The sequence below is a fragment of the Ischnura elegans genome (genome assembly GCF_921293095.1).
Source record: "Ischnura elegans chromosome 13 unlocalized genomic scaffold, ioIscEleg1.1 SUPER_13_unloc_3, whole genome shotgun sequence".
In the NCBI taxonomy this organism is placed as follows: domain Eukaryota; kingdom Metazoa; phylum Arthropoda; class Insecta; order Odonata; family Coenagrionidae; genus Ischnura; species Ischnura elegans.
The window spans coordinates 9763453-9776707 of NW_025791659.1; positions in this window are offsets into that span (position 1 = coordinate 9763453).

Here is a 13255-nt window from a genome sequence, read left to right on the forward strand (position 1 = left end):
GAGACAATCTGACGAAAAGAAAGATGATGGCTGCTGGATTGAACCCTAAAGAAACTCGACAACTTAGGAAAAAAGGGAATCGTAGGCGAGCGTTGAGTCATCATCGTCAATTCTTGCACGGGAAAATAGTATCAAAAGTTTTCTTCATGAATTCATCCGAAGAAAATTAAAATGGCGAGAAATTAGCCGATTTGTATCTCTACTTTCCTCATGAAATAAACATTAAGGACTATAACCTCAAATTGGAACTTCTTCGGGGAAAATGCGTCTGCCAACTGTGATAGAGGTATATGCAAGAACCAAGCAACAGCAATGATCGTTCCCGCAACTTTAGCTAACGCAAAAGTCATAACTTCGTAAGATATATCAAAGCTAGTGTACCGGAATTACTTACGTAGACAGAAAAAGATGCTAATTACTGTGAATAAGAAAAGAGAGGTGTCATCAAAGGGTCTCATTTTATTGGAATGAAAGACTATACTCTTGTCTGATGAAAAAAGGGAAGAGGACTTATCAATACAAGTTTATAGGGGAATGTGTGGTGTTAGTTGAGGAAACAGGGTCCCACTTTTGGAGGTTTGCCTCCCCCGTCGGAGGATTAGCAAAAGTTATAAAATCTGCGATTATCGGTACCTTTCCGAGTGAAAATTAGATACACAGAATTAAAAAGGATTTGATTATGATGGTACCAAGCGAATACCGCCCAAAAAGGAGGCATCATCCCTTTGCTATAAGCATAATTCCAACATCCCTTGCATTGTGGGTAGACTCTTCTCGGGATTCCCACCGGGTTAATTTTTCCATAATGGCCAACATTTCAAGCTCCGACTGGGGGCTCATCCTAAGTGATAAGTTTTGTTGAACCCCAAAAAGAGTTTACCCACATCATTCGCCGGGAAAGCATCAAATCGTATTTCATCCCTTACAGTGGTCTAATTTGCTAATTGCACTATGTTGACTTGGATTTGCGACATAAACGTTGGGAGGATAACCTAGGGACCCAATATGCGTTTCCGTAAGGATGCGTTTGGCGACCAATCCGAGATATTTTTTAATTGCTGGATTTTAATATCGACGTAAAGTACTACCCGCTGATGATATATTGGAGAGAGACTCCGGTTCCTTCGGCTATATCCGAGCTTAGCGCTGTGGAATTTAAAAATCTATTGATGAAAGTTCAAATTTAAATTTCAATATTCCTTTTATTATACATACGGACGAGAGATTCGCGAAAGAATATACCAAAACTTTGTTGACAGCAGCAAAAGACAAGGAATGACAATAACATAAGAAATACAGACTGGAAAGCAGGTAATTGAATAATTCCTTCGTGATTGTTCCTCACTGGACGATGCTGATAAATCAAATATTAGTAAGACTAACGAAGAAAGACGCACTTGGTGTGAATTTTGCTGCATCTGGGGCGTTCGAGAAGGGAGCGGAGAGGGTACGCCGGCGGCCTTCACACTTATTCATCCATTTAGTCACAGCTGTCGGACAATACGGGAATAGAAGTGCATAACCTAAGTTCCCAAACCTTCATAGCCACTCGAGAGGCGTCTTCAAGACCGTAGTCTCCTTTTCTGCGTGCGCAGGTCTAAAATTATTTCATCACTTCTCTAAAAGTTGGTAACATCGATTTGTTTGACGCCGACGAGGCGCCAAATAAGGGACAAGTCGTCTCACTACGCATCGTTTTTTACCGTCTACCATCTTCTGATTTATATTATGAAAGATAAACGACCTCCTAATAGCAGCATGCGCGGGATGAATTTTGCTGTGTTAGAGGCGTGGGAGGGGGAGAAGCGAGCGTGGAGGGGAAGGGATCGGCCTGCGGCTCTGGTATCCGTGACGCTGCGTGGGCGTTGGAATATTTTCTTCGCGGACGCGGACTCAAATTAGGCATTGTGTGGCTAAACAGTGGCAGATACGTCAAAATGCACGAAATTTTTGCCCTAGAAGAGCAGTAACTCGGCAAAATCTATAGGGAATGACCATAAAATATTATATTTTTCGAATTTTGACCCTCCCCCCCTAAATTGCATTTGAGCGAGGGTCAGGGGTTCACGTACAGGTCTCAAATTTTTCAGGCCTTATTTTTGATCGGTCCCACAACTTTTTTTCATTGGGCCAGATGGATTTGAAAAAAATCGATTTTTGCGATCCGCCCTACCGTACAGTGCTGATTTTTCTGAAAGTGGGGATCGCATTTTTTTTATTACCGGGGCGTTTACACTTTTCAGAAAAGAATGGCGCACCAGTGGAAAATTCTAGAGCGCACCGAGGGGGGGAGGTGGTCGGGTGCCGCGTTAGAGCTGCATTCAATTCTAAAATGGCGTGGAATTGCGCGAATGCATGAACGAAATTTGAACAGGGACTATGTTGCCATCTCACGTCCACGCATTCTCGCATTTGTTCTAGCAATTCACCGCTTTACACGACGCAATTTTGACCGTGCCTTCGTACACGCGTCAGATTGTGCAAGTACGTGCCCGCAGTGCAGAACGGCCTTTAAAAACTGCACGCATCATTCAGTCGAGGTCATTTCGTCAAGAGTCGGGAGTTTGTGTGTTTTAACAATCTGATATTCAATGCAGTGAGGTGGCCACTGGTAAAAGAACTTTCTTTGTGGTGTTCCTATCCCGTAATTTTTTGATGAAAATGAGGAATTATAGTTCGCTGTGTGTGTGGGTGCGAGGACTATGCGTACACAAGTGAGGCATGGAGAGATGCTAGCCAGGCTTTCGCCATCCTGTGTTTATTGTTAATTTATTTACTAATTCAAATACTTGGCCGCTGAGTGACTTTTTGTGTTAACTTTTATAAAATAAATTGGCATTTGCTTTGCACATTTTGTGATTTTATTTCAATGATATCCCGCATAGTATCCCTACAGCATGCAACACGTAAAGCAAGAATAAAAGTGGAATGGGGACTGGAGGGGAGGGGAAGCGGTAGGGGAGGGGAAACTTTAGGGGAGGGTGCTAGTTTACGGCAAACTTCCGCCAAATGCGCAAAGTCATTGCCGAGGGAGGGGAGGAGGTGGAGAGGAAGTCTCTAGTAAGTGGTGCGGGCCGTACCTCGACAGCGCCGCGGTGCGGGGTAGCGCCCTGGGGGTGGAATACATTACGACGGACGATATCTCGTAAACGCGTAGAGATAGGTCAAAACAAACAGATAATCGGGTCGAAAGGGCTTTACTTTCACGTTTTACATAGAAATGGCTCTTCTTCGGCCCCAAAAATCTCATTTGAGGGTCCTCAGTACTTAGGGCCCTTGGGGCACGGGTTGCCGTTATTTTAAAGTAACCAAATTTTAACACGTGAATATGAACCTCATTTGGATCACTTCGAGACTAGGAAAACATAACTTTTCTCAATTCTGAAAAATAAGGGCCGGCCTAATGTACAGGCATGTACGGCAAAAGTTAGGCCTGATATTATTATTACTTTAGTTTTTACAACGACCTTTTCATTTGTAGGCAAGTCGTTATTTAAGGTTATCTTCTAAGTTTGCATATTATGTAAAATCTGAGGCACTCGATGATTATATCTCTCTGCAAACACAATGATGCATTTGTATTCTAGGCCATTGCAACAAAGTTGACGAATTTGACTAAGTTGTTTTCAAATTATTTAAAAATAAAGGAAGATTTGCGTTTACGCAGCATTGGTAAGGCCCAGTACATCCAGGGCAACGACGCGTCGCGACGCGCCGCGGTGGTAGTCGCTGACAGTGTTTCTTTTTGGACAGAAAAATGAAAAGCTTATCAAGAATGTATTACATTATTATGGTGAAACTTTAATTTCAGGCAATTGTACAATATTTTAGTCCTACATCTATGCAAGTGTTGAAGGATTTTTGCTATGATGCTTGGCAGGTGGTGAGTTTTCACCGAGTTGTGACTCTGATATTTTTAATGAGTTGAAGAAACAGCCGAATAGATTTTTAAGGTGGTTATTACGGCGTTTCTCGCTAATATCAATAAGAAATCACGTAACTATTAGCATAGAGTAAGTACGTTCTTGCTCTATGCTATAAACAACCCTTAACTTACTTTAATACCGACAGAAAACTAATTGAACATTTGCCTCACGATGTCCAATAAGAAAAATAGCGCGTGGGAATTTCAAAATGAGGAAGTAAAGCTATTCTGTCACTTACTCAGGAACCACAGCATTATGCAATCTCGAGTGAGAAAGTAAAAGAGAGGTGATATTCCGCACTCGTCCGACCACAACTTGCATATGCAGCCAGCCTATGGGATCCGGTGCAGAAAGACTTGTTCCGCGAACTGAATATAATACAAAGGAAAGCTGCGCGATTAGCGAAAAACTGCTACGGGCGCACAGATAGCGTTATCGGACAGACGGCGTTATCGGACAACTCTTGGCGGCCAGGCTGTAGGCTGGGAGCCGCCAGGGACTCGGAGGCGGTGCGCTAGTCCCTAATTCACATTACGATTGTTCCAGCAATCGTTGGAACTATCGTGCATTCTCACAACGACGGTTAAAACCTGTGCTGCCCTCTAGTGATAAACCCCCCCCCCCCCCAGAGCTCAGAAAATGTTTATATTTAATCTATTTTATTTATTAAGATTAATATTACTTATAGAATAGTGTAAGAATTAACACGTAGAATTTCCCTCAGAAGGCCGTAAAACTCACCATTTTGAACCGTTTATCTTAATTTTTTTCTGGCCCTCGCACCTCCCGATTACCATGGCAAGTATGCCATATCCCCAGACACCCCAGTATTAGTTGCGCCTGAAACCTCCCCTAGCCTTCATTCCTAGCTGCGCCCCTGGTACTGACATCTAAAGTGAACGAGAAATTGAGGGTTAGCAAAGCTAGTATGGTATGGTTAGCAAAGGTATGCTGGGTCAAGATATTACTGTTTTAAACGTGTATTTGACGAATAATTTTTCTTCCGCCCATATTCTTCCTTCCTAGGACAAATCCATGAAAAATATAGAGCGAAGAGAGCTTCACGAACTTTTCGTCTTTCTAAGAAAGCTGGCTGAAGTAACTACCATTGATACTCTGAAGATGATATATTATGCCAAAATATATCCTCACCTAACTTATGGCATCATCTTTTGGGGTAATGCTAGCTGCTGCCACAAAGTTTTCTCTATGCAGAAACGTGCAGTGAAAGCCATGGCCAGAGTTTCTATGCGAGCACCTGGCTTACCTCTTTACAATGATCTGAAAATACTAACATTCCCATCACTGTACATACTCAACTGTGCCTCTTTTGTTAAGAATAACCCTGAATACTTTCCAAAAAATAGTTCTCTCCATAATCACGCTACCAGAACCACCAATGACATTCACCTCAAAGACTACCATAGCACTTTCTGCCAAAAAGGATCCCTTTTCTCCCTATCAAAAATATACAACAGGCTACCGTATGATATTAAATGTCTTCCACCTACACCATTCAAGAATGCTTTGAAGAAATATTTAATAGAAAATAACTATTATAGCCTGAAGGATTTTATGTTGGGCTCGGAGTAATCTTTGCCCATCAACCACTAAAATTTTAACTTTTTTTCTTTTATCTGTAAAAATTGTAAATGTTATATCACTTCATTTATTTGTAACTATTACTTTAATTATTTACTTTATTTTGACGACTTCCAATGTCACCGGAACATGTGATCTCAAGGAACAATAAAAATTATTATTATTATTATTATTATTATTATTATTATTATTATGGTAGCTTCCTTTTTCCGGTCTCCCAGCGCCAAACCATCGTAATGCCTGTTCAACACGCTCGGATCAGCTATTATCTGTTCATTTTATCTCTGCGGGTCAACTATCGTGAGATCCCGGACACTCTCGGAGGGCCTCGCTGAAGGGGGAGGGGCCTCGCTGAAGGGGAAGGGGTAGTACCGAGAGAGAGAGAGCAGGAGCGACCTTAACGTTGCCAAATGTACATAGCCGCCCTTGTGTCTCACTGAAAAGGTGTGACTCACACGTGGCCACAGATATTTTGGGCCTGGCGGCGAAACAATGCATACAATGTATTGAGAATAATCCCATCTCAGAAGCCAGGATATTGTCCGCTAAATGCGAGACCGCTGGTGAAAGGCATACATAGGCGTAACATTCTTATAAACGGGGAGTGCAAGGGAAAAGGATTTGGCAACACAGCTAGCAGATTCACGAAGTTGACACGACGGAGGTCTGAGAGCGACTGACGTTCCGAAGTGCTAGACCACGCCTACTGTCTGCTGATTGGCAGAGGGAAAGTCACGTGTAGATAAACTTTCCCTCCTCTCACCCCAACTCGGTTAAGCCACACCAGCTCACCCGCAAAGATAAAGTGAACAGACCTTAATCCGGCTAGTCAAATCGCTCAGCGCGAACCCACTCTTGGGTGCTTTCCATTCATGCGACTCATGAGTCGACTTGTGTCGGCTCGCGGCATTTGTTTATAACTCTCCTATTCCTGTGCGTTACCGTTTGTTGACTTGTGTCACAACAGTCGGCGACACACACCGAATGGAACACGAAAACCGCGACGCAAGTCGACTTGTGTCGACGTGTGTCAATGAATGGAAAGCACCCCTAAACGAGAGGCTTAAGTCGACCCCTCGCCATCTGATGGCAAAAATTGAAAGCCTAAGAACACTTGAGAATCCTCGAGCGCTGAAGCATTTAATGGAAAAACTGGAAAAAGTTCAAGTAAAGCAGATAATTACCGGATTTATTTTGGCAGATCAGCGAATTCCCGAGTTGATATCTGAGGTGCTTCTACGGAAGGAGAAGATGAATTTACAATAATTAAGATGATTTTTCGTCGGCTAGGACGATAATATATTGCTTCCTTAGGTTTTGTTATAGGTTAATTTTCTTTTAAAGTTTTGTAGAAAATTTTGAAGTTTTTACATCCAAAAAAATCTAAATATATATTTGGTATATTATGACTCCGTTAATTAAATATTACGACTGTTTTGGATCATCAATGGAATGGTTATGAAGGTGACCGCGAGAAGATGGCAAGAACGCTGACGAGAAGGCGATGACGGTAAAGGCTTTCAAGTTCCTTGTTCACTGGGAACGTATTAAAATTTTCCAGTAAGGACGTTGGTCTCATCCACAATCCCATTTCGAGCACGCGCCGCTAACTTTGTTCTTTATTAGCTCAGTGAGAAGAACCACACCCAGAAGAAAACCGAACGCATCCGAATACACGCCCCATGTGAGAGAGAGAGTTGATGGCAACAGCGCAGCGTTTAACTTAAGCTGGGGGTCCCAGGCGAGATGATCCGACCCCCTCGGCTGATGCCTTGTCTACACTACAGGCTTAACTTAAGTGACTTCACTTAAATATAATCTTAAATGTGGTGCGGTAGCTACACTTGAGCTTTAAGTCGACTTCAGCACCGTGATTGTCTATATCGGGAAACAGTTATTAGTCCAGGAAATGAAGCATTTTGGCTCGCAATTTTTTCAAACTGAATCGATTTTCTTGAAATTTTCACAATAAGTAGGGAATATACCAAGAATCAAAATCTATATCATGCCGACGGGCGCTTTTACCCTGGGGGTGGTTTCCACCCCATCTCGGGGGTGGAAAATATTAATTATATTTTGACTACAGGAATCGATAGTAAAATAAATTTTAAGAATAAAATGATCCTTCCATTTTTTGCGTAAAATTAATATTTTTCGAGTTATTTGCGATTGAAATTAACAGTTTTTTCACGAAAAAATCAACGATTTCTATCGATTATAGGCAAATAACTTGAAAAGTATTAATTTTATTAGAAAATTGTGAATTACAAAACTATAGCTTGTAAAAAGTTTTTAAAAAATCTTATTTTATAATTCCTTTATGACCAATTCGGACCGAGCTACAACTTGTTGATGGTTATCTATTGTTTGTCATATGCTAAATTTGAAAGATTCAATGCCAAATAGCGGGAAAAATGTAATTTTCGAGGAAAAGTATGTGATCTGTTTAAAAGTGTTTTTAAAAAACTTTCTTAAAATGAGAAAAAAATATTTTTTATCATGAAATTTGAGCGAGTTATGATTAAAAATAAGATCAGTCCCTACTTTTTTGTACGAAAAAATCAGTGAAAACAACTCCTTATTACCACAATAGACAAAATTGATCAATGCCCTTCAGTATTTCTCTTTATTTAACTATTTTTAATTGATCCTAGAAGTTGTTTTAATTTATAGCTCTAAATTTTGAAAAAAATGGAGGAAAAAGTGAAAAGTCATTTTCTACAATTTCGTTAAAAATGCTCTTTTTTTCAAAATAACTCCAAAAAAACTGGAGATATGAAAAAAATTCTAGAGTAAAAAATTGTAGCTTCTTTATTTTCAAATATTTTGGTGAGTTTCAATTTTCTATACAATAAATATTTGGTGAGATATTGATAATTAAAACCTCTATTTCCAAGGGAGCTCCACCTTATTTAAACCCTTAAATCCCTCCCCTTTAAAAATAAATGACTCGAAAACAATTTAATTCACATGACCTTGTATTCAGTAAAAACCCTACAAAATACAATTTAAATGAACTTTCTATCATAAAAAATAAAGGAGCTATGTTTGAAATACCAATCAAATTTATTTTCGAAAAATTCGAAATCCACAATTCAGAGCATAATATTCCTCATAATCAGCATATACTTTGTGTACTTTACGTTAGAAGCTAACGATACACTCAAATTTGCTACAAAATAAACACACATACCCATAAGATGTATATAAACATACACATATGTGAGTATGTGTGCTCTCGCTTACAGTGACCTGTGAGCATGCATGTGGTGGGAAGACTGGAAGCCATACAGTCTCCGTTTGATTGTGTTTCATGTAATGTCTACATAAATGTACATTTATTTGTTTATGTTACCATGACGAAGTTTGTTCTGTTTATCCTATTGTTATATCTTTTCTGTGCTGTGATTAAAATCATGAGAGAAAAAAGTGAATACATAATAAAAGGAGTTAGAAAGTGAATAAGAAGATACAATGTGATAAATAATTTTTATTTTTAGGGTAAATATTTTTTTTACATTAACCCCCAATAAGGGTTGATTATTATGGGTTGAAACGCCTTAAAATTATTTTCCAAACAAAAAAAATAATTATACAAATAATTTAAACTAAATTTTACCCGTATTTAGCTTTAAAATATAATATTTTAAGTTTCAGCTTTTAGGGGTAGTTTTTACCCCTAAAAAATAAAAGGCGCCCTTCGGCATAATATAGATTTTGAAGAAGGGGGTATGATTAGTCTAATCCCAATTATGTATGCAAATCGATTCGGTTTGAAAAACATTTTTATAGGAGGTATGATCAGTATAAACACAAGTTGTTATGCAAATCGATTCAGTTTGAAAATTCTTTTTTACATTAACCCCCAATATGGGTTGATTATTATGGGTTGAAACACCTTAAAATTATTTTCCAAACATAAAAAAATAATTATACATATAATTTAAACTAAATTTGACACGTATTTAGCTTTAAAAAATAAGTTTTTAAGTTCCAGCTTTTAGGGGTAGTTTTCACCCCTAAAAAATAAAAAGCGCCCTTCGGCATAATATAGATTTTGAAGTAGGGGGTATAATTAGTCTAATCCCAAATTTTGGTGCAAATCGATTCAGTTTGAAAAAATTGCAAGGTTTTTCACTTTTATGAGCTTCATTTCCTGGACTATATGTTGACAGATGAAGGTGTAGGAGAGCAATTAGTGATTCTTTGATCCAAAGCGACTTTATTTGAAATAAACTTCCAAACTCCGTGAATTAACCATTTTGGATTTAGAAGGTTAAAAGGAAAGACCGATTTCAGTTCCTGAGGGAACGCTATATGGCGAGAGGTGATGGAGCCAGAGGAATTTAGAATTACTAAGCGTGACTTCGTGGAATGACATATTCATTACGTAAACAAAAAACACTTATTGCTAGTCAAATTCCACTGCTTAATGAAAACCATTGATGTTAAATTTCAACCATTAATTCCTCCCACGTCCAATGAAATCGCCACATCTTATCTCCCTCGGCATCCCTAGGACTAAAATTAAAGCCCTATGCAATAGTTTCAATAACAGTGTGTGGGAAGTTACTGAGTGCATTCGTTTACGTTATTTTCGATTATGACACCATGGAAAATAAACTGTTTTACCGGATCCACTGCCGTCGTCTCATTGTCAGTCTTAAAATTCCTTAAAACGTTTCTAAGTTTTATTAATCGAGTTTCACCGTGAGCAACAGGCATAGCAATTAGTTTTCACGGAAATAAAACCAACAATAAGATGAGAAACACCACAAAATAAATTCTTCGAATTAATAACCCCAACACTAGAAATTAACTAAGGAAATAGAACGCTCAATAACCACATCATAGAATACAGCACAACTTAGAACATAATCAACGGGATGATTCAGAAGTGAGATGGGTATTATGTGCCATTTACAACACTTGAACAGCTTCAACCGTGCGGAAACAGTTGCCAACGCAATTTAAGTTGGGTTCTAAGATGACTTAAGTGGAGGTGTGCTTAAATGAAGCTGGTGACACCTACACTACCAACTTAAGTACAGAGCCAACTTAAGTAGTCACTTAAGTTACTAGTGTAGACCCGGCATGAGCCGTGGCAACGTCTCTACACGGCAAGATCAGCCGCCAGGACGGCTGATCCTAGGCGCTGAGACGAGCGTGTAGAACAGGCATAAGGTACGCTCGGAACTACGGTAACTTTTGTATGATCTTAGGTTTTCCCGGCGTATCAGGTGCAGAAAAGTCTCTCGGGTGTTCCACCGGTTGATATCGTCAGAAGATCCCCTGAGGATGATGAGCAATAAATGACGTAGTTATAACGTTGCCACTACGATGGTTAGGCGCTGAGAGACCGGAAGCGGAAGCGACAAGAGAAAGAGGAAAAGCTTGTGAAGATCTATTTTTATTCATGGATTTGTCCTAGGAAGGAAGAATATGGGTGGAAGAAAAATTATTCGGTAAATACACGTTGAACACAATAATGTCTTGTCCCTGCATACCTCAACAGCTCTGGTAACCGTCAATATCCCGTTCACTTTAGATGTCAGCACTAGAGGGCAGCACAGGTTTTAACAATCCTCGTGTGAATGCACGATAGTTCCGACAATAGTAATGTGTGGTAATGTGAATGAGGCATAACCATCGTAAAGTGGCACGTTCGGAACTACAAGGGGGCCCGAGCCCCCTCAAAATTTCGTAATGGATGCGAGGAAGAAATGTGTCAGGCTTGTCGATTTTACCCAGAGTGTCTAGGTGTCGAGATTCAAGTTATAAGGGTTCTAATTTTGATGAGACGACTCTTATAAAATGTTTAAAAAACTTAAAACTCACTACTTATAAAATTTCCCGGGGAGAGATCCCCGGTTTGGGCCCCCCCAATATTTTTTGTAAGTCGGCGTCCCTGATTATCAGGGCATGCATTCACACTGCTAGTTCGGCCAACTATCGTTAGGACGATCGCTCAGACAATCGTAATGTGAACGGGGTATAAAAAGAAATGTTGTAACGAACTTCTGCCAAGCATTTATTAAAGGCTTTTATTAGTCGAGGGAAAACATATTCCCATATGCATCCTTTCGGAAATATATATCCCTTATTGATAAATTCTTCTCGGGTTTTCAACCAGGTTAACTCAGTCGAATAAGCCGACGTATCGGAAGACGTTTCCGGAAAACGTTCTGTCCGGGTCGTAAAACTCAACATTCAAAGTAACTGCATTTAGACCCGCTATCCCGGGCCTAAATGCTGTTATTTTGATACCTATAGGCTACAGTTTGGCTACATTTTAGAAATAGACAGCAGCAGTACGCAGCGAGGGTTTTTTTTAAGAGGTCCCCCCAAGAGCTCAGAGAAATTTTTAAGTTTAATTCATTTTACTTAATTGGATTGATATTACTTTTTTCTTCTTAACTTGACCTCGTTTAATTCATGTTAAAATATTTCCTGGAGTTTAGGTGAACGTATATTATGCAAACAAGTTATAGCCAACGTTTCTGTTTATCTAAAATTATCTTATGGGCTATAAAAGAAAAAAAAATCAAAGTTAATGGTAACTAGGTGTGGCAATACCTTAGTAACATAATATCAATAAATATGTACACAAAGCTAATGCCTCATTCACATTACGATGGTTCCAGCCGTCGTCGGAACTGTCGTGCATTCACACAACGATGGTTAAAACCTGTGCTGCCATCTAGTGCTGACATAAAAAGTGCATGGGATATTGACGGTTAGCAAAGCTGTTGAGGTATGCATGTACAAGATATTACTGTGTTCAACGTGTATTTACCGAATAATTTTTCTTCCGCCCATATTCTTCCTTCCTAGGACAAATCCATGAAAAAAATAGAGGTTCACGAGCTTTTCGTCTTTCTCTTGTCGCTTCCGTTTCCGGTGTCCCAGCGCCTAACCATCGTAAAGTGGCAACGTTCGGAACTACGTCAACTATAGTCAGAACTTGCATTCACACGGCAAGTTCGGTCAACTATCGTTAGGACGACGGCTCGGACGATCGTAATGTGAATGAGGCAAAGAGGTATGTCAAAAAATTTTGTGTATTCTATTCATATATATATGTGTATATGTATACACACTTCGAAATGTTCCTCGGCGAGGTAAATAACATAAAAAACCCTAGGATGGGCAGTATCAGAACACACACGAAAAAGATTATAAACTCACACTCACTAAATTTTCGGTGGCATTACCACCTTCCTCGGAGTTAGGTAAAAGACTGTAAAAAAAACGCGATCGTAACATTTTTATGTAAAAATATTGTATATCGTTGTTATCTTTGTATCTTATATTGTTCTTATTATTGTAAAAAAAACGCGATCGTAACATTTTTATGTAAAAATATTGTATATCGTTGTTATCTTTGTATCTTATATTGTTCTTATTATTGTAAAAAAAACGCGATCGTAACATTTTTATGTAAAAATATTGTATATCGTTGTTATCTTTGTATCTTATATTGTTCTTATTATTGTAAAAAAACGCGATCGTAACATTTTTATGTAAAAATATTGTATATCGTTGTTATCTTTGTATCTTATATTGTTCTTATGTTTTTTTTCTTTCATAGCCGTGAAGATGGTTTTCAATGAACAGAAACTTTGGCTATAACTTGTTTGCATAATATAAAGAAAATCTAGGAAATATTTTAACATAGTACATTGATATTACTTATAGATAAGTGTAAGGATTAATAAAATATCCCT